This window comes from Gobio gobio (assembly GCF_949357685.1).
Source record: "Gobio gobio genome assembly, chromosome: 3".
NCBI classification, from domain to species: domain Eukaryota; kingdom Metazoa; phylum Chordata; class Actinopteri; order Cypriniformes; family Gobionidae; genus Gobio; species Gobio gobio.
In genome coordinates this window covers 11,176,347-11,198,267 of record NC_137099.1, presented here as the reverse complement: position 1 = coordinate 11,198,267, position 21,921 = coordinate 11,176,347, and the positions used below count along the sequence as shown (strand labels likewise).

Here is a 21,921-nt window from a genome sequence, read left to right as displayed (position 1 = left end):
GATTTGCCATGCGTTTATGGTAACATTTTGTCTGGGTAAATCATCCAGAAAAGCATGGCTGAACCTCTTAGAGGAGTTTAATTTGATCAAGTTTACAAACCAGGCAAATTGTGATGTGATTGGCATAATGCTTGCATGCTAACTCCATCAGTAAGAATACACTAATGTGTATCGTGTGGGCTGGCTGTCAGAGATAGCCTTGTTCTTTGGGCCTTTTGTTTCGCAGTCCCTCTCTAACATGCTCTGTCAGCACATGCACTGGACTTTCCTCTAATTAAAACATGACCGTTAGAGGAATGCTAGTGCTTGTTTACTCTTATTGAAATAAGCAGCTCTGCCTCCCAGCGGAGTGTGCAATTAGCCGACGCTGGGCCAATTAGGAACTCGAGCTAATGCTTGTGGCATTCAGCACAGCGAGTGGCCATTCGATTAGAGTTAACAAACAGACAGAGACGGTACTTTAGCATGAGTCCTATTTGTGTCACCTTTCAAAGTGTGTTTAGAGGCATGCTAATACCAAGGGGTCAAAGTTTGCCTGGTTAGCACAGGACATTTTGCCCCTGCTGGTAAAAGTCATAACTACACCAGAATATTTTTCTATTGACGACAGTTCAAAATAGCCAAATATTCTGACTGAACAGATTTTTATGGAAATCCTAATGGTCAGCTCTCTCTTTCTGTATTATAAACATCACTGACTAATACTGATGTGTATCAAAACAGTTTATGCAAGTTCAAACAGTTCACATCACAGGAAATGCATACGAGTAGGGAATCCTATTAAGTAATACAGTGAAATAAAATGAAATATAAAATAAAACAGTTGTGGCTGTGATTTTTGCACTCAAAACAACACAAGGAATCAAAGCATTATATCAAAGCATAAATGAGCTACTTATGCTTTTACGGTTCAAATGTGGAAACAGGGAAAAATGTGTTTGTTTTGATTGTAAGATGTGCATGCTATATCAGACAGAGTTCATAATACTGGCAGTGCTTTATCAATGCTGCGCAAAGTGTGGCTGCTGCTTTCATGATAACAGCAACATTTTCAAGGATTGAGCTTGAAAAACTAATAAAGGGAACTTGTCACTGAGAGAGATCAGCAATGTGTTTTATGCTAATAGTAAAATGATGTGGTCAGACACAACAGTAATGTATACAAGAGTAGAAAGCACAACTGAAAAAACAAGCAAAGATTTATTGTGATGAACATTTAAAGAAGCCCAAATTTTGCCATTTGAAGCTCTTGATTTATTTATAGGGTTGTCAGTTTAATACAAATGTTAATCAAATAATTAAATTATATACTAATTAATTAAATAAAATTAACTTCATACCTTTTATGCAATTCATTGTTTAATAACAATAATAATAAAATTATTATTATTATTATTATTATTATTATTATTATTATTATTATTATTAGTATTAATATTATTATTATTATTATTATTATTATTATTATTATTATTATTATTATTACTATTATTATGATTATTATTATTATTAATGATAATGATGATGATCATGATAATAATAATAATAATAATAATAATAATAATAATAATAATAATAATAATAATAATAATAATAATAATATTAAAATGAATAATTATAATATTATACTGAAATTATATTATTTGTATTAATTGTGATGAATAATAATACTAATACTACTACTACTACTAAGAATAATAATACAATTATTATTATCATTAACAAAATCAACATGATTAATAATGAAGAAAACAACAACAATAAAGATAATTATAAAATTGTTATTATTATTGTTATTATATAATAAGTTACATATATTATAAGTAGTATTATTAACTAATTTGAAATGATTAGTAATAATTAAAACTGTGTAGATATAATAATAATAATAATAATAATATCTAAATTGATGTTATTATTAACAAAATCAACATAATTAATACAAAAAATAATATTAAATAAAATAATCTTGATATAATAATAATAATAATAATAATAATAATAATAATAATAATAATAATAATAATAATAATAATAATAATAATAATTATTATTATTATTATTATTATTATTATTATTATTATTATTATTATTATGACAATTAACATGGTTAATAATATATACAATATCAACAACAATAAGAATTATAATAATGTTATTAGTATTGTTATTATACAGATTAGTTCCATACATTATTATTAGTCTTATTAACAAATTTAACATTATTAATAATAAATAAAACTATTTAGACATAATAAAAATAATAATTATTATTATATTGAGATACTTTTATTTATTATTATTTTATTGAAATTATTATATTTTTACAGCAACATTATGTAATTACTTGCTTTTCTTAACCTGTCACAAAAAGTGGCTTAGATATACTGTATAACTTAATTGTGTTATTAAAAAAAGCTGTTATTGGCATTAGAGTCATGATGCATTTTCAGATAGTGATTTCATATAGTGAAGTTGTGAAGCCAGTGGAAAGGCAAGGATACCAAAATAGCACATTGTTTGTTCAGAGGTCAAGGGTAACTTTCTATCTTTGCGATGGTTAAAGAGTCTGCCTCCCCTCACACAAACCTCCCTCTGCCTGAGAACCGAGAGCTGAGGTTAACACCATTACAAGGTGAAGACAAAATGTAGGGAGCACTGGTTACTTGTCAGAGAACTATAATGGATAGCAGAAGTAATACACTGTGATACTGCCAATACCAAATGCTTCTTGCCAACAGAGAGATATTCATTTAGTTTCTCACAGTTTTCATTTGAAGCACAATATGTCATTCTTCAGAATATAATTCACAACATGAAGTTAATACCGTTTGGTGCTTCATTAACCTCTGCAAAATTGGCTGTCGTTCTATCATTAAAACATAAAAATGGAATTCAGAAAATTATCTATATTGTGGATGGACAGTCCGTGAGTCTTGACCAATGCTATCTCACGACCAATTCGTACGTATTTTACGAGACGGCTAATTCGTAAGAATTTGTATGACCTCGCTTGTACGAATTTGTACGTTTTGTCTAAACCACAGTGATGGGTTGGCTTAGGGGCGGGGTTAGAGGGAGGTCATTCTTACAAATCCATACGAATTTGACAACTCGTCAAATACATACGCTTTAGCAAAAATCGTACAAATTCATACGAGTGAGGTTGCAAGAGTGGTTCGCCTACAATTGTTCAGGCTGCAGGGTTGCCGAATGACTAAATAAACGTTATCAGCAAGATTGTAGAAAACTGTACATGTCTCAAACCAAAAACCACTAGGCCAGTGTTATATATTTTGTTCAGTTGAGTACTTACAATATCCCAATGTGAATCGTGATAAAATTGCTATTTTACCCAAGGAACCGTGACGTGTGAGGGAGTCGCCTGTCAATTGCGTCAATCAGCGTTACCCTCGGTTTTCGGTTTTATTTTGCAGAAACGGTTTAATATCATACCCCTTTTCCACCAAGGCAGTGATGGTGCTGGTTCGGAGCCAGAGCCCTTTTTCAAATCGGTTCTTTGCTTTTCCACACCCAAAGCAATTTTCTCACGATTTACAAATAGTTGGAAACATTTGGGATATTGTAAGTACTCAACTGAACAAAATATATAATACTGGCCTAGTGGTTTTGGGATATTTTTCTGAAAAATGTTTACATAGTGCACCTGGCCCCACTTTATATTAGGTGGCCTTAAGTACTATATCGTCGCTGTCCGATGAAAACCACGTATGTCCATTTTGCCGATTTTGAGATTTTTCAACGGATTGAATGTCCAGGTTAATTTCCTTATACAGTATGCTTCACATATCTAAATGGCTAATGAAAAGTTGTGAAATCATGTCATCTGATTTTCACGTTTATCCATTTGGTGTCAAAGCTGTCAATCACGCCACGTATCTCCCGCCCTGTGGAAGCATCTCGTCGGTCTCGCCGTTCTCATGAAGTTTCATCGAAGCTCAGCACTGGATAGCCAAAAGTACGACATTGAAGCTCTCCGCAGTTTAGTTCTAATCTAGTTCTTCACAGATTAGTTTGCTTGCTAGTATATAAATAAACTCGGCCTCATTGATAAGATTCAAACTTTTTTTTCTTAGTCAAACTGATCAAATTATAGCCTGTAATGCTACTGTCATGATTGTCACTAGAACATGCCTCACTCATACTGCTATCACCACTTGCCAGAGGCTGAGAATGTCCAGCACGTATTCCTCTGTCAATATGAAACGCGACTTGGCCATTCTAATTAATGATCGGAAGAACGCGTATCGACCACCGTTACTGTAAAATATGCACGTATGTCCATTTAAACTCAATTTTGGTCAAATGTGGACTATATCATTACACTGGCAAGAATATGGTTACATGTAAAGATGCCGTACCAAGTATGACAACGCTACATTCAACTGCTTTTGAAATACAGTGTTTTTTTCACTTCCTGAAAAGTAACCGTTTTGGACATACGTGAGTTTCATCGGGCAGCGACGATATACTTACATCAAAAAATATGTAATATGTAATGTTCAAATTGTATTGCAAAACACCTTTGCTGATATTGAGGTGGGATATGGGTAGGGTTATGGACAGGTGTGGTGGTATGGGTAAGTTTAAGGGTAGGGTTAGGTGTAAGGGAAATGTCAACTGTGTAATTACAAATGTAACCACATAATTAATTACAGACGTAATTACATGTAGGTATTTTTTTAATGTAAGTACAATGTAAAAACATGTATGTACACAATAAGTGCATTGTATCAAATTATTTATAAAAATGTTAGTACATAATAGTTAAGGCCACCTAATATAAAGTGGGTCCGTGCACCTTTAATTATTATCCTTCAAATGTCTAATTTTGTGTGATTGACAATATCCGACCAGTAATGGATGGTTTACTAGTGCAGTAACATTACTCCTTGTTGATAATGGCAGCTGAACTTTTCTTTGCAACTGAAACACGACTTTAAAAACTTTGATAATATCTGAGAATATTCTATTAAAGAATGGCAGATACATCAAAAGGTCTGACTTTAGTTAGATTTCCCAAAGTGCTCAGGAAGATGCATGGCTCCAAGAACGGTATGAAACTCAAAATTGCTAAAATACTTTTTTGTTAAATGATTAAACTGCTCTAAAAGTGTCTCTCCATGCGATGAGAACTTTTCCCCAAATGCCAACGCTGTAAGAAAGAGTATGTGATACCTTCTCCATATTGCACAAAATACATGTTAATATGAAAAGTTGTCATAGCAATAACAATACTTTTTCTTCATCTATATATCTGTGTGCATTATCATTGTTCCATTTGGACTTTTTTTTACATATTTCAAATCGAATACATATATAAAACAAAGATTAAACTAAAACTAAATGTCAGTTTATTTACATGCCTTTGTGCCCTAGAAATGTCTTAGTTCACGTAATTGCGCAGTTGACACAGGAGAAGAATCGTGGCTAAGACGGTGTCATTGTGTGTGCGCATGCAATGGAGGAGAGCATCCATGTCATTTATCAAACCAGCCTGGGCTGGAGCTGATGAATTGAGCATCACATCCAGCTGGACACTTTCATTTCACAAAGAACAGCTCTTTTGCCAGCCAATGTGACAGACAAGCCAGAGTACGGCTCGACTGAGCTCACAGCGGGTGGATCACAGGCCACATATGGCATAAACCAGCATGTAAGTCATCAACGTGCCTTTGAGACCATTTAGTATTAATTGAAAAATTGGGGTTTAATGTTAATAGACTGGCTCTGGAAAATATAGGACTATAAAAGAGCACTGTGGCTCAGAACTGTGTGTGTGATGACAGAAAAACTGGGCAAGTCAGGCCTGCCACGACATAATAGAGCACAACAGTGACCGCACACTTTTCAGAGACTTTGGTTCTGGAAGTATTTTTCCCATTCATTTTCTCCACTATGTGCATTTTTTTTTTTCAGGATTCATAGGGAATGTAGTCCTTCAGTTGGATAGCATTATGGGCCATTTAACACAACTTACACACATTATTATTCAATGTGTTGAGGTAATTTCCAATGAAACAGGAAGACAGGGCGGGACATATCAAACAGCCCCTCCCCTTTGTTAAAAAAGCCAATAGCGTTTCGTTTATATTGCAGCTCGGCCAGAGCCGTTGAGCTCAGCAAAGCCGCAGTTTCCTCCTAATCTCAACCTGTTTATCCTCCTAATCTCATATTGTTTTAAACTATATCATTCGAAAGCACACTTACACTGACTGAATCGTTCCCTATCCCCTTTAAAGTGCCCTATGTGCCATTCACCGTGTAGAAAATAGTAAATGTGTGAACAAGTGACCGATTTTAACAGAAGCTTCAACGTCTATTTAAAATGTAGGGGGCGGTACACTTTCTAGAGAGCATTTGATTGGACAGAAAATCTGATGAGAAGCTGAAGTGCAGAGCGATGTCATCAAAATAATTGGTCCATATTGGCAGAAGTGAGAGACTTTAAGTGTTGAATTCTTATATCTTCTAAATGCAAATGTTGTCATTGTTTTGGAGCACACTAAATTATAAATAACAGTAAGGCTAACATTTCAGGCAACATGACTAATATGAAGAAACATTTTACGTGGTTACACTCAGAGCTGGAGAAACAGCAAAGATAAACTATGGTAGGCCTAGATGTTGAATATTAAAGTTTGTATTTAATTTGTCCCCAGACGTTTTTCTTCGGCATTAGCCTGTTTTAAATATTATTATTATTATTATTTTTGCTCTAACAAGGGTACAGCACTTTGGCATAACTCTGTTGCTTTTAAATATGCTATATAAATAAAAATTGACTCGACAGTAAACTTTTTTTGCTTTAAAGACATTTTTTTTTTGTTAAAATATTCTAAAGAAACTGAAAAATAGCCACACTTAGTTGTAAATTGAGAACTGTTTTTCTAAATGATTGTTCTTTGCAATTGTATGGCTTACCATGTTTCATTCAGAGCTTGTTAATCCTGAATATAACTTTGTTAATTAAATAAAAGTATTGAAATAAATCTTCAAAATCATTTTTAATATGGCAATACTGTCAAACAGATATTCTAACTATAAACAAAAAGCATAATAACTCCAATTTTGGGTCAAATGTAAAGTTCATATATTTGCACAGCAGGATAATTATAAAAAAAATGACAGATAATTTCGCTAGATAAGACCCTATTCCTCATCTGGGATCGAGCAGAGCCTCTGAAGCCCTTCGAAGCACTTTGAAACTGAATTGATTTGGACCTTCAACATTATGGTTGCCATTGAAGTCTAAGATGGGGAGAAAAATCCCTTTAACGTTATTTCTTTTCCACTGAAGAAAGAAATACATGAACATCTTGGATGAGATGTTGGTGAGTAAAATATCAGGACATTTTCATTTTGAAGTGAACAAATCCTATAAAGGGATGGTTCACACAAAAATGAAAATTCTGTCATTTTTTGCTCTCCCTCGAGTTGTTCCAAACCTATATGAATTTCTTTCTTCGGCTGAACAGAAAAGAAGATGTTTTAAAGAATGTCAGTAACCAAACAGTTGATGGGCACCCGTTGACGTTGACATATTTTTTTCCCCATACTATGGAGGTCAATGGGGATCAACTGTTTGGCTGTTGCAGGTCTGGAACAACTTGAGGGTGAGTAAATGATGACAGAATGTTCATTTTTGAGTGAACTATCCCTTTAATATCAGAGCTCAGGATTCATTTACATATTATTTCTTTGGAGAAAATGAATTGTGATTTTTACTTTCAGAACCCTAGTGTTGCACCATATGGAGAAAATTATAATTCTCTTTTTAATTAAGGCTCAAACTAGCCAGCACAAAGAGCTCCGTGTGTGTGTAGTATAAATATTAAAGGTCATTCTATATTTGTGTGCATGTCTTCTCAACCTTGCAAACATATACTTATGAGGATTTGCATGAACGTGCGAGTGTGTTTAAGATTACAGAGCATATGTGTTTTCTTCCTGAATGCTGAAAGGCATCGTTAAAATGCTACTGGGTCCCAGGTGTGCTAGCAAGATCTGGATTCTCCTGATGAGCAATCTGTCCAATCAGGCAACATATTGTCAGGGCTGTCCATAATGAGCCGCCAACATGTGTTGTCATGCAAATGAGCACAGGCTACTTCGGCACAAAACATGTGGCACTGAGCTACTAATTTTCCTTTTTGATCTCTGGCTAATTCGCCTAATTAGGAAGGCAGTTTTAGTGTGGACTGTTCTGTACGGGTGTTTACACTCCCTTCTAATGACAATATATCATGTTTAAATAAATATTACTGTAGCAAATTGAACCCAAGCGCTCACAAACACCATTTTATGGGTCTTATGAATTTTATACTGTACATACTGTATATTCCCCTAACCATAAACATACCCATAACAGAAAAACGTTCAGCATTTTTTTTTTTTTTTTTTCAAAAAAAACATCACTTGGTATGATTTATATGATTTATTTTGGTATGGACCAAAAAATGTCCCCACAAGGTCAAAGATTTCAGCTATTACTATCTTTGTCACTTGCGAATAAAATGTAAGAAATTCTGTTTTTCATAAAGACAGTGAAGCTTTTGGTTACACTTTATTTTTAAGTGTTCGTGTTTCAGTGGGATTGTACATTTAAGTACTGAGTAATAATAATCAACTACATGTACTTACTATAGGGTTAGGGTTATGGTGTGGTTAAAGTTAGTTTCATGTAGTTATGCAGTAGTACATATAGTAGTAATGTAACATGTGTAACAATAAAGTGTTTCCAAGCCTTTTTAAGACCATTAGCATTTTGAATTGGCATTATTTTCATGATAACTAAGTGCATTTTCCTTCTGAATTCGAATTACTGTAATGTGTCCAGATACATACTTTTGAGTTTTTTTTTTTATTTATTTGTATTCACGTTAATCTCAGTTGTGATTCTCATTCTGCAATAACATGTTTTTGCTTGTTTGTTTTAAATGTAATAAATAGATGGATTTTTTCAATTAAAAACAGGGTCAATTTTAACTACAAATACTAAAATGTGTAAATATTTCACAATTTCGATTAAAATATATATAATATATTTGCATGTGTTTTATTTGTTCTCAGTTGTCATACAAAAAAGATTACAATGCAAAACATATTATTGGTTCTAAAAAAAATTACTTTTATCTTATATGTAATTAGTATGTTATATATGTAATTACTTTTGGAGCAAAAAATCCCAAAAGACGAAGTGAAAAATGTACTTTATACAAAATTGCATTTAGTAATAGTCATGTCATTTGATGTTAAAGCATCAAATATATTTAATTAATCTCAAAAGAAAATGCAATATCACCCAAATCTTTTACTATGCGTTTCATTCCATCAATTAAATATCATCAACAGACCTCAATAACCGCTACACATCTCCCAATGACATCCAGAGCCCAAATATTGTTTTCCTTCCCTCAGCCACCTTCACAGCCATTCTAACAGCTGGAAACGTCAGTCACAGCACATACACAAAGGACATAATAATGACTATCATCATCACCATTATCATTATTATCCTTGTCATATGCAGAATGCATTGCCTACGTGTTGGACTGTAACCAAAACTATTACAATTTGACCAGTGAACAGGCTACAATAATGTACTATGACATTTACATTTTCAGAAGAAAATGTATGTGGTGCTTGCCTGTGCCTGTGCAAAACTTCGCCATTATGCTAAGGTGTTCTGAGTGGTCAAAAGAGCCCACCAAAAGAATATCTAGGTCCCTCCTTTAATTTGAGTCTAGGGGATTTTTTGGACATGTTGTCATCCAGCAGCAGAAAATAATAAGTCTGAAGTTGCGAGTTTAAATTATACATTGTTTCGGAACTTCTCAACTCTATTTTGTTCACCTCGTTTTCTCTTCTTGCCTTCTTCTGCATGAACCTGCACTAAAGAGTCCTTAAGGCTTGATCCAATTCACAGATGGTGTGTGAGAGATGTTATTAACCGCACACTCTCCTCTCGATCCTAAAAGCCCTGCAGTTCTTCATTTTAAGACCAACAGAAGCAGTAATCAAAATCAAGAAAAGTAAACCAAAAGAGACAGAAGTGTTCAGCTATTTAAAAAAAAGTAAAATATAGAGGAAACTTATTTTTTTGCCCAACAACTTGTATAATGGGAAAGCATATTACTACTTCAATGAGTCTTGCTGAAACCCAGAAAGACAGACAGATAGACAGACAAATATATAGACGACAGGAAGACAGACATGTAGACGACAGACAGACAGATAGACAGATAGACAGGCAGACAGACAGACAGACAGACAGACAGACAGACAGACAGACAGACAGACAGACAGACAGACAGACAGACAGACAGATAGATAGATAGATAGATAGATAGATAGATAGATAGATAGATAGATAGATAGATAGATAGATAGATAGATAGATAGATAGATAGATAGATAGATAGATAGATAGATAGATAGATAGATAGATAGATAGATAGATAGATAGATAGATAGATAGATAGATAGATAGATAGATAGACGACAAACAGACAGATAGACAGGCAGACAGACAGACAGACAGACAGACAGACAGATAGATAGATAGATAGATAGATAGATAGATAGATAGATAGATAGATAGATAGATAGATAGATAGATAGATAGATAGATAGATAGATAGATAGATAGATAGATAGATAGATAGATAGATAGATAGATAGATAGATAGATAGATAGATAGATAGACGACAAACAGACAGATAGACAGGCAGGCAGGCAGACAGACAGACATATAGACAGACAGATAGAAGACAGACAGACATACAGACAGATAGATAGACAGATAGACAGACAGACAGATAGACGACAGACAGATGCGAGTGATGGTAAAAATTAACACAAATCATTTTTTTTTTTTATAATTTTTTAATTATTTATTTATTTTTTCTGATATATTGTTTATAATGAATTGATTGAGGAATACTAAGAAGGTTGATGTCTAACTAAAGACCCGAGGTATGCGTTCAAGGGTTAAACAAACCAGTTTAAGAACTGCATTTTCAAACATTTCTCAACACAGTAGAATGATACAGTTGATCTTGCTCTCTGCACAGCTATAGACGCCATTATAAGTACACCACTTTGGTGACATTTTCAAAAGCATATGATAGCCTGTAAATGCCAACTTTCATACAAACTGATAGCCATCAGGGACATCATTTAGTGGCAACGCTTAAGTATGTCTCACACACTGAGATGTGATGTTTTTATGCAGTTATGATGAAGATACTTTTATGTACCTACTTTACTGACACATACAAGACCATTCAAAGAGCTCCGGGTTGTTTCTATGCCTTCAGAGATGCTGAAGTTAATATTTACAGTCTCTTTTCCACATGGTGAAGATGCAAAGTTCAGACTATGAGCGGTATGACCAAAATCATACATCAAATCATGTATGTTTAATTGTATATTACCATAAATGTCCAGAATTTCAACCTAAAACTATTGTATAGATTAATGGTCTAAGTGGTCATGACACCTTTGGATAATCCAGTGAATGAAACACACTTCATTATTTACTTGGAACTTGGACACAAACCAAAAGATAATTCACAACAAATAATCTCACATTATGCAACACTTGAATTTAAAGACTGCATTTATACTGTGCTATAAAAAAACGTTTACCATTACACGGTACATACAATCATATTCAACCCTCAGTCAGGTTATTGCAGTTCTGCGAAACATTAATTTGTTCATGTGTGTGATACTAAATTGACGTAATGTACAGCCCATTCCCAGCAGTTATGCAATTCTCATCAATCCAAGTGCTGGATATCCCAGAGAGATAAAATAAGAAATGAATTCAAATAGTAAGAGGGTGTCCAATATCTCATTGCCCAACCCTAAGATATATATAGGTAGTAAGCCATTCTGGTAGACCCCTCTATTAAAGAGACTGGATGAGGATTCAACTGAATGCAAAATTATTTGAAAGAGCATAAGATATTTCTCTCTCTCTCTTATTTTAGGAACTTTAAAGACAGTGAGCCAGTAAATAAATGCATTTTTCACCATTTCTGTGCACTGCAAACAAAATTATAAATAAGATTAAAATATTACAAATTTAAATTTAATCTGCATTTCTGTCTTATTTTAAAATAATTCTGAAAATAACTGTCAAATAATAATAATAATAATAATTATTATTATTATTATTATTATTATTATTATTATTATTATTATTATTATTATTATTATTATTATTATTATTATTATTATTTGTAAGTATGTATTTTATACGGTGGCGCAGTAGTGCACAACACAACAAATTTAAAAAGCAAACATAAGTTCACAAACACAACGAAATCAAGCCACAACACAACGAAATCAAGCCACAGCACAACGAAATTAAGCCACAGCACAACGAAAACAAGCCACAACACAACAAAATTAAGCCACAACACAGCAAAATAAAGCCACAACACAACAAAATTAAGCTTCAACACAATAAAATCAAGCCACAACACAGCAAAATAAAGCCACAACACAACAAAATTAAGCTTCAACACAACAAAATCAAGCCACAACACAACGAAATCAAGCCAAAACAACATCAAGCCATAACACAACGAAATTAAGCCACAACACAATGAAATCAAGCCACAACACAACGAAATTAAGCCACAGTACAGCGAAATTATGCCACAACACAATGAAAAAGCCACAACACAATGAAATCAAACCACAACACATGAAATTAAGCCACAACACAAAGGAAACAAGGTGCTCCCAACCACTAGGGGGCTCTCGGAGCGTGGTAAAGTTAGTCCACTGTTCTAAATTCCGCAATCTTACAAAGATATCAATGTAACCATTATCATTATCAATTATCCAAGAGAATGCTTTGACCCGCATGATGCCTAAGGGAACGTCTGCCAATTGCACCATGTGGTTGAAGCGTATAATATGTATTAATTAAAACATTTTTTTTTTTTAAATTTGCATTTAAAAACAGACATGTTCAAATTCCGAAGCTTGATTGTATTGGTAATAATAATTACAAATTAATACAATGTAATACAAATTATACGTTTCAACCACATGGTGGAATTGACAGAAGTTCCCTTAGGCATCATGCGCCATGGTAGTGGGTCAAAGCATTCTCGAGTATAAATATGGAGCTATAATGCATGTAGGTGATTTTGAATTAATATTTTATGTCAATATACAATGGTTACATACACTTAAACTGATCGTAGTATTGATATATTTGTAAGACTGCCGAATCTATAGAACAGTGGCAAGGAAAACTAACTTTACCGTGCTGCGAGTGTTCCCTAGTGGTCGGGAGCATTTCTGTTGTGTTGTGGCTTTTCTGTATTTTGGCTTTTACGTTGTGTTGAGTCTTGATTTTGTTGTGTTCTGGCTTTTCCGTTTCTGTTGTGGCATTTTCGTTGTGTTGTGGCATAATTTCGTTGTGTTGTGGCTTGATTTTGTTGTGTTGTGAATTTATGTTTGCTTTTTAAATTTCGTTGTGTTGTGCACTATTGGGCAATTTGATGGTTAAAACTCGTAATTCAACTTTAAACGAAATAATTATTATTCATTATTATTATTATTTACAGCTTAGTAATTATCTATAAGTAAATATAGCATCTACTCTAATTTAACTCTGCATTATAAGGTTAAACCTCACCATTCAGCACTGCTCAACTGATATTCTTTCAGCCAAAACTTTCACTGCTCCGAGTGAAATAAATGATGAGCTCTCTACTGCGAACATAAAGCAACGATGATAGTTTCTCACAAGGTCTTATTTGATCCAGTAATCCAAGGTGACACACTATCACCCCACCTTCTCAGTAGGAGTTTTATGGACCTTTAAACTGAGAGAAGCTGCAGTGATATTTCTATAGGGTTGGGATGTGACATCTGCCCTCTATCTCACCTAAACAGGGCAACAAAAGTGAGGTCATGTGGCTTCACGCACCAAAGAAGACACAGAGATGTTGTGGAGTACAATTGCTTTTCGCTCTCTTCCGTTTTCGCTCTTCGATCCCTCTTTACCTCTCTCTCCCATCCACTACCACAGCTGCCATTTCCAAGCACATGCTTTATTACAGGTCACTGCCGCACAAGCTAGAGTTTAAAGGGACAAAGTAGCCAGTGTTTCCCACCCGCACGACAGCAAGCTAATTCACAATAAACCTCGCAATAAAACTCTCTGCTCTTTTCAGTTAAGACTAGAGCTTCTCATCTGGTGAGTCACGACCAACCCGATTTCACGGGGAAATAGCTATTTTATGAACTGACCATTTCATATGATTTCCTATGATGTGAATCGTTTGAAAACATAAAGCATGAAAGTCAACTCCAAACCCAAACATATCCGTCACTGGGCGTAAGCAGATCTAAACGGATATGTACGGATTTTAGGAATTCATACGAATTAGCCAAAATATAAAATAGTTATCAATTACAAGTGTTGGGGAAAGTAATGCATTACAATATTGCGTTAATTTTGCGTTACTTTTTCTCACCTGGGCTTAGCTTCTTTTTTTATATATATATAAGAAAAAAGTTAAATTTTTGTGCAAATGTAAATTCTTCATACCAAATTTGAAATAATAGACCTCTGAGGCTGAGGTAAAAATGCAAATTCATGCATGAACAGTGGATTTATTATTATAATGTTTTTTAATTTTGAGGAGTACTGAATCTTTATTGTGCAAGTGAGATGAGTAAATGCTCACATTTCAAATAGAACTACAATAACCATCATGTCTACACACAACGCCTCTGCACTTACTCATGATTTTTCTCAACATGGGGACAGGAGAGTTGTCAGTCAAATAAATTTGAAAAGTAATGCGTTACTTTACTAGTTACTTGAAAAAGTAATTTGTTTACGTATTAGTTACTTGTAATGCGTTACCCCCAACACTGTCAATTACCATGAGATTGTTAGTTGCATTAGAAAAACGGCTCACATGTCTGACAAAAATACTCATTACAAATAATAAAACAAACTAATCATATAATCATTCATAGACTCATCAACATTAAAGGGGGAATCAAATGCTATTTCATGCATTCTGACTTATTTACACTGTTAAAGAGTTGAATTCTCATGCTAAACATGGCCAAAATTTCAAAAAATTAGTTGGGCGTATGACAGAGTATTTCTGTGCCAAATACACTCCTTCAGGATTCTAATAGCCTAAGTTTCTGAGAGTTTTTTTTTCCGAGTATTGCCCTGTATGACTTCATGAAGGGCACTTCTCCTGGAAGAGCACATGCACACATCAACCAGAGCGAGAGCAAGATCGCAGCCATCAACGAACTTCGTCTTCGGTTACGGGAGCCGTCGGCAGCGCTGTCATTTTGATTTTAGACAACAAAATCAACAATGTCACTAAAGAAGTGTGTTTCTGGTTGTGAGGGAAAAATAACCTTGTTCAGCTTCCCAAATAACCCAGTGTTAAGGTGTTTTTGTTTACCATTACTCATTGCAAGTCATTCTAAGTAAGCATGACCTAGATTAAACATACGAGTCTATGGAGTTGTATTGTCACCAAAAATCAACAAATGTATTTAAAATTGGCAAACGTAATAAACATATCCCAAATACGTGTAAAAATAAACTCTAATCCATAGACATCGTTCATCAGAGGAAAATGGTCAACGACTACTACAAAAATCATGGCAGAGTCCCTGAGGCAAAGCAAGACTCACATGTGACATTTTAGGTTTCTTACTAAAAAAAAGGTATAGCGGGGCTGACGTTTTTGAATATTGCCAATTTAACTGCAGTTGCTAGGCAATGACATATCCCTTCTATCAAATAATTACACAACATATAATTAGCCACAGATCCTTCATGCATGCAAAATCTGGTGAGTTTTCAGTTATTGTTGTAGTTTTCAAAATGCGTAATAATAATAAGGTCACACTTTAGATTAGGGTCCAGTTCTCACTATCAACTAACTATTAGCTATGACTTTTGCCTAATTACTGCTTATTAATAGTTAGCAAGGTTGTTAAGTTTAGGTATTGGGTTAGATTAAGGGATATATAATATGGTCATGCCGAATAAGGCATTAATATTTGCTTTATAAGTACTAATAAACAGTCAATAGCTAATACGCAATAGTTCATAGTGAGAATTGGACCCTAAACTAAAGTGTTACCGAGAAACCTTCCGAATTCAAAGCTAAAACTTGAGCTGTCTTTATATGCAGTTTGTTGTTTCAGTTTCAGATGTTGTTTGTCTTTTTTAAATGGTCACATTAGCATGGGAAGTAACGGATCACAGCTGACGGAGAGGCACAGAGCCAAACTGTTCTGAGAGGATGGAGAAAGACTGAGAGACAGTGAGGTGACAGAGAAGGATGAAGGAGGGGGGATGATGTCTTAGAGGCAAAAGGACAGAAGCCATGCCACAACCACAGAAAGAAACCAACCCTTTGTTTTCAGAGGAGAATTTCAAGCGGTGGAAAAACAAACCCTTAAGCTACAGGGAAAAAAAGAGAATTCTTTCGGCTACTCTTAAATTCCTCAAAAAATTGACAATCCCATAGATTATAATTAGCTTTACTGGTTTACTCCACAAGTTTAAGAAATGTCACATTTATGATGTTTGCTTTCAGACATTTGAAGCAGGAATAAGCTACTTTGTAAATCTTCAAATGGAAGTTTGAAGGACTCTTTATAATCATTAAAATTTGAATATGTGACGATTAAAGGGATAGTTCACCCAAAAATGATCATTTTGTGATGTTTGTGAGCTCAAGTTGTTCCAAACCTGTATGAATTTCTTCATACAGATCTCGGCAGCCATTGACTACCATAGTGGGGAAAAAAATACTATGGTAGTCAATGGCTGCCGCGATCTGCTTGGTTACAAACATTGTTCCAAATATATTCCTTTGTGTTCAGCAGAAGAAAGAAATTCATGCAGGTTTGGAACAATTTGAGCTCATAAACATCACAAAAAGATGACAGAATTTTCATTTTTGGGTGAACTATCCCTTTAAGATTTTTTTTTTTTCTGTGTGGGTGATTCTCACAAAAAATTAATTCAAATAAAAAGTCCATTTCACATTTTTTTCTTAAATAAATATATAATAAATACATAAATAAGTACATAAATTGGAAGCAAGTCAATTTAATGGGCTTCCTCGATTAATTTAAGACAAGTTACTAGAAAACCATAATTAAAACTACTTGTCAAGTAATATAATTACTTCTGACCAAAAATATAATTTCTTTATTTTTTATTTCATTTTGATTTAGGGATGAAATTTGACCCGGGTGTGTTTTTGACCGTTTCCGTGGTATTTTAAGATATTCAAATGTAAAATCTTTTGATTCTTTAATTTGCATTTCTGAAAATAATGTTTAATAATAATTATTAATATGTGTACTTTACTGATCGTTGAACGTCCGTGTTATTACAACAAATGTCTCTGTATTGTAAGACATGGGCAACAAGTGTCATTTAAAGTTAGAGTCTGTGACAAATAAATTATTAATAAGAGGATTATGCTTTGCTGAAATTGCAAACAAAATTTCTAGCTCATAAAAATAAATTAATGTCTAGACACCATACCAGTGACAAGCTTAATTACTGGGGGACTCATTGGGACTCTCAAATGGAGCTTAATCCAAGTTGACGCTGAGTAATAATTTGACTGCATTCCCGAGTCAATATCCTTTAGAACTTAAATGTCACATCTCAGCCTGGGTCAGATGTTGTGTCATTTATCTCCAGACAGAGCAGTGAGCTGAAGCAGAAATTAGATATAAAGGAACATATCAAAAATATGAAACCTGATGACCCGGTAATCATTTGTGAAGAGATTCCTGCATGGGGATTTTTTCATTTATCTTCCACAAATAGCCTCAAGTGAATGAACAATATTCTGGAATTACAGTGATCTTGCATGTACTCGCATTGACCCTCATCTTATCATCTCATATTATACAAAGAATATTATCACCCCGAAAGATATCATTTAGGATCTCAGTCTGACCACGATTTAAATGCTCCGTAAATGACTCAAACAATGGAATATATATATATATATATATATATATATATATATATATATATATATATATATATATATATATATTTCACATTAAAAACACTGTAGTGTATGTTTTTACTTTATACACTGATGAAATGACTATTGAGAAACCGAGAAATCATAATCACCATGATAATATTATAACAATCGATTTTGGTGAGATCTGGACACCCACAGAGGCAAAAGTTATAGTCATTACACTAACTGCAACACATAAACCAACAGTATGCTTCTCTGGATACACGCTGTACGCCGTTTTGCGTCATAACACGGACATTCGTGTCATGATAACCTCCACATATCTTCTTGTTCAAATAGTCTACACTGCACAACAAAACTTAATTCATGCACCGCCAACGCTGAGTTCACTTCTCACAGAGGGGATGCTGAAATATGCTGAGCAGCTATTTGAACAGAGCGTAGGGGTCTGGAGCGCGATGCCAAGCGCGCGGGAAATGCGCGTTCCGCCGAGCGCGCTCCCGCGCCGCGTTCCATCAAGTGCCTTTACGCGCACCGATATATTAAAATAGACTCTCAACTGACTGGAAGTCTGTGACAGGCAGCCCATTGAACTATAATGAAATGTATTACACTAACTGGGAAGGGACTTACTATTCCTGCTGGCAATTCTGGTGTTTTCATCTCATTCTCTCAAGCGCCACCAACAGGCACTTACGTTGTATTTTTTAATCCTTGAACACTGGTCTAAAAAAAATGGGTTATTAAACCAATGGAAATGGTTATTAAACTTTGCCTACAACAATTATCTGACACGTCAAAAATGTGGTTAAGATGAGATTCACACAAGACCTCCATCAGTCTATTCTAGTCAAAATTCAATAAACATCAATCTGATTTATCAAACTGTTCACAACACATCAACACATGTAGTAGTGAGGTTGCCAGACAGGAAGTTAAAGTGACAAATTGTCTTTCAAGGCTTTGGCCATTTGAAACGAAACTTGGTATACGATATCATGGGCATCGGTGCTTGATCAGTTTGTAGGCATTGGCAACTAAAACTGGTTTTGCTTTTAACTTTTGAATTGTTTAGCCTAAACGTATGCCCCTGATTAGGCCATACTGGGTGTCAGCCATTTTGAAATGCATAAAAAAGAACTATCTCTCTCTATTTCATATATATATATATATATATATATATATATATATATATATATATATATATATATATATATATATATATATATATATATATATATATATATATATATATATATTCCAAAGTGTTCTCATGTAACAAGTTTGTAAAAAGCAAAGCTTTGGTGTACTGACACTAAACTTTTTGTGTGTGTGTGTGTGTGTGTGTGTGACATTGCCACAGTGTCCTGACATTACCTCATGATTTTGGTGACAGAGCTGACTGTTGATATGTCTCCCTTATTTGACACACCCACTTCAGGTCTTGAAGTCTCTACTAATGAATTGAATCAGGTGTGTTAGATGAGGAAGACATACAAAATGTGCAGTGCTGGGGGGTCCTCCTGGAACCCATGTCACTATAATGCACACTATTATATTTAGGCTACTTACAAATACAGAACTAAAAGTCAATCTATTTCAGGAAATGACAGCTTATTAGACTGCTGATTTGCTAATATCACAAAATAAACACTGGACGAAATGTATAAACAAACAGAGATGTTCTACGCAGCACTTAGTCCTGAAGTATGTTTGATTCCAATTGATTCCTCTGGTCATCAGACTGCATGGATACTGTGCCTAAGGCATACACTTCACAATCTTTAAATCTCCGCTCGTTTAAGTGCAGCAAAGTAGTCGATAACAACAGCGCGCACACCGGTCAAGGGCGCAGCTTGCCAAGACCCTTTACGCACTTGGACTATCACTCACCTGACTGACCGTTGCTCCTCTGAACCACCGCAATTATGAAGACGAGGCAGAAGAAGAGAAGAAAGCGAGCCGGCCACATTTCTGCTTATTTTAAGAAGTTATATCTCCATACATTAGCATGATCAATAGAGAATCCGGGCATTGACAGTCCAGCGTCTGCGTCTCCAGCGCGCGCACTCACGTCTTCGTTCCAGAGCACATCCTGTAGCTATAAACTCGACTGGACTGTTTTGCTTTTGCGCTGGTTTCGGCTTTTTTTAAGTAATTGTGCCTGATTATCCGAATTGTAGGACTTGTAACGATATCATTACATCGATGGACTCGCAACTTCGGTTAGAGCTTCAGGACACGCCCCTCCTTGCGCTAAGTACCGCCTACCTGAAGTATGAATGGTCAAAAGAGGCGCTTGAACAGACGAAGCCACGCCCAGTCGACTGCTTTGCATATACACCTGCTTACACTGCTGTTATGTCAGGGGCTTTTAAACCTATTAATTGACAAGGATGTCCAAATATGATGATCCTCCTGTGTGTGTGTGTTAGCATTGTACAATTTTACAATAAAATATCCCTGATTAATTTCATGATTTCCAGCAGAATGATTTTAAACAGCAGAATGAAACCGTAATAATGTCCAGTAAATATTAGCTTTTTTCTCTTTATTAAATTTTCCTTGGAGCCCCCTAGGGGTCCCCGGATCCCAGTTTGGAAACTTCTGCTTTAGATAAATAGGATTATAAAATCAAAAGGCAACACACAGCTATTTACAGATGTTGTTTTTTTTTTTTGTTAGTTTTTTTTTTCACAACAAATTGAATGAGGCAAATTAATATACCAAAGAACTTCAAATAAAAGCATTCATATCCAAATGTTTACTACACCCTATTTTTTTTAAAAAAGTTATTTTTCTATTGCAGACTTACAGTGCTCTAGTGTCACTATAAACATGACTTGTCAAACCGACTCTGAGTGTTTTTACTGAGTGTTTAAATGAGTTTGATCCTCTCTTTATGAGATGGTCACTGTATATAATGTGACACTGTGACACTGACACCTCATAAGTTCTGTGTCAAGCTGAACTCTATTAACCTGTTCAGTCCCTAACCACTAGAGGCCCTCACATTACAATCAAGAATGCATTCTTAATGGTGACTCAGCATGATCAAACTCATTTCCCTCTGTAAGCCACGATCTTCTTCAGAGCAGGTATTTGACAGTGGGGATTGATGGGAATGCATTTACAGTACATCGAAGTTCAATACACAGTAGACTTAGAATTATGGATACAAGTGTATTTACATTTGTGTATTTTCGTAATGTTTTTTTCTGATTCTCGTTGAGGCTTATAACATAAGGCCTAGTTCAGTGTAGCATTACCAAGATTAAATAAATGCTGTATGCAAAACAATAAGTAGAAATTTTTGTTTTTCAGTCAATTTAAAGGGATTTTCACTCAGAAATGTAATGTGTGTTATCATTTACTCACCTTCCAAATATGTTCCAAATGACAATGACTGGATACCTCATATTGCAACAGGAAGCTCACGCTCCAGACTGACACGCTCAGCTAAAACTGTTCTAAATAGTGTTCAATTTCTTGCACAGACAGATTGTTTCACTTCATAAGGCCTACATGAATTGTCAGGAGCTACGGGTATTAATTTAGTTTTTCCTGCATATGTTTTTTTGTCTCTCACCAAGGGACAGTAGCCGTTGACATGCATTTTATGATTCACCAAGGGCCACTTTTTGCAAAGAAAATTCACCTGCATCTTGGCCTAAGGATAAGTAAATTAACAGCAAATTTTCATTTATGGGTGAACTATCCCTTTAATTTGTGTTTATTAAAAATTAATTACTTGAATTATATTTCTTAGTTTTTGTTGTTTGCGTAGTCCCATAGACTGTAACTACCAATGTTGACGGGTAACGCATTACAAATAACTAGTAAAGTAACGGATTACTT

General features: G+C 34.6%; 1 protein-coding gene across 1 annotated transcript in view; it reads right to left on the bottom strand.

The window, feature by feature from the left end:
• LOC307123458 (receptor tyrosine-protein kinase erbB-4-like) overlaps positions 1–20,314 on the bottom strand; it is a 259,218-nt gene extending 238,904 nt beyond the window's left edge. Inside the window, exon 1 of the mRNA XM_079811989.1 lies at positions 19,937–20,314. The gene's annotated coding sequence lies outside the window, so the exon portion shown is untranslated. The remainder of the gene's footprint in view (positions 1–19,936) is intronic.
• Positions 20,315–21,921: the final 1,607 nt, after the last annotated feature.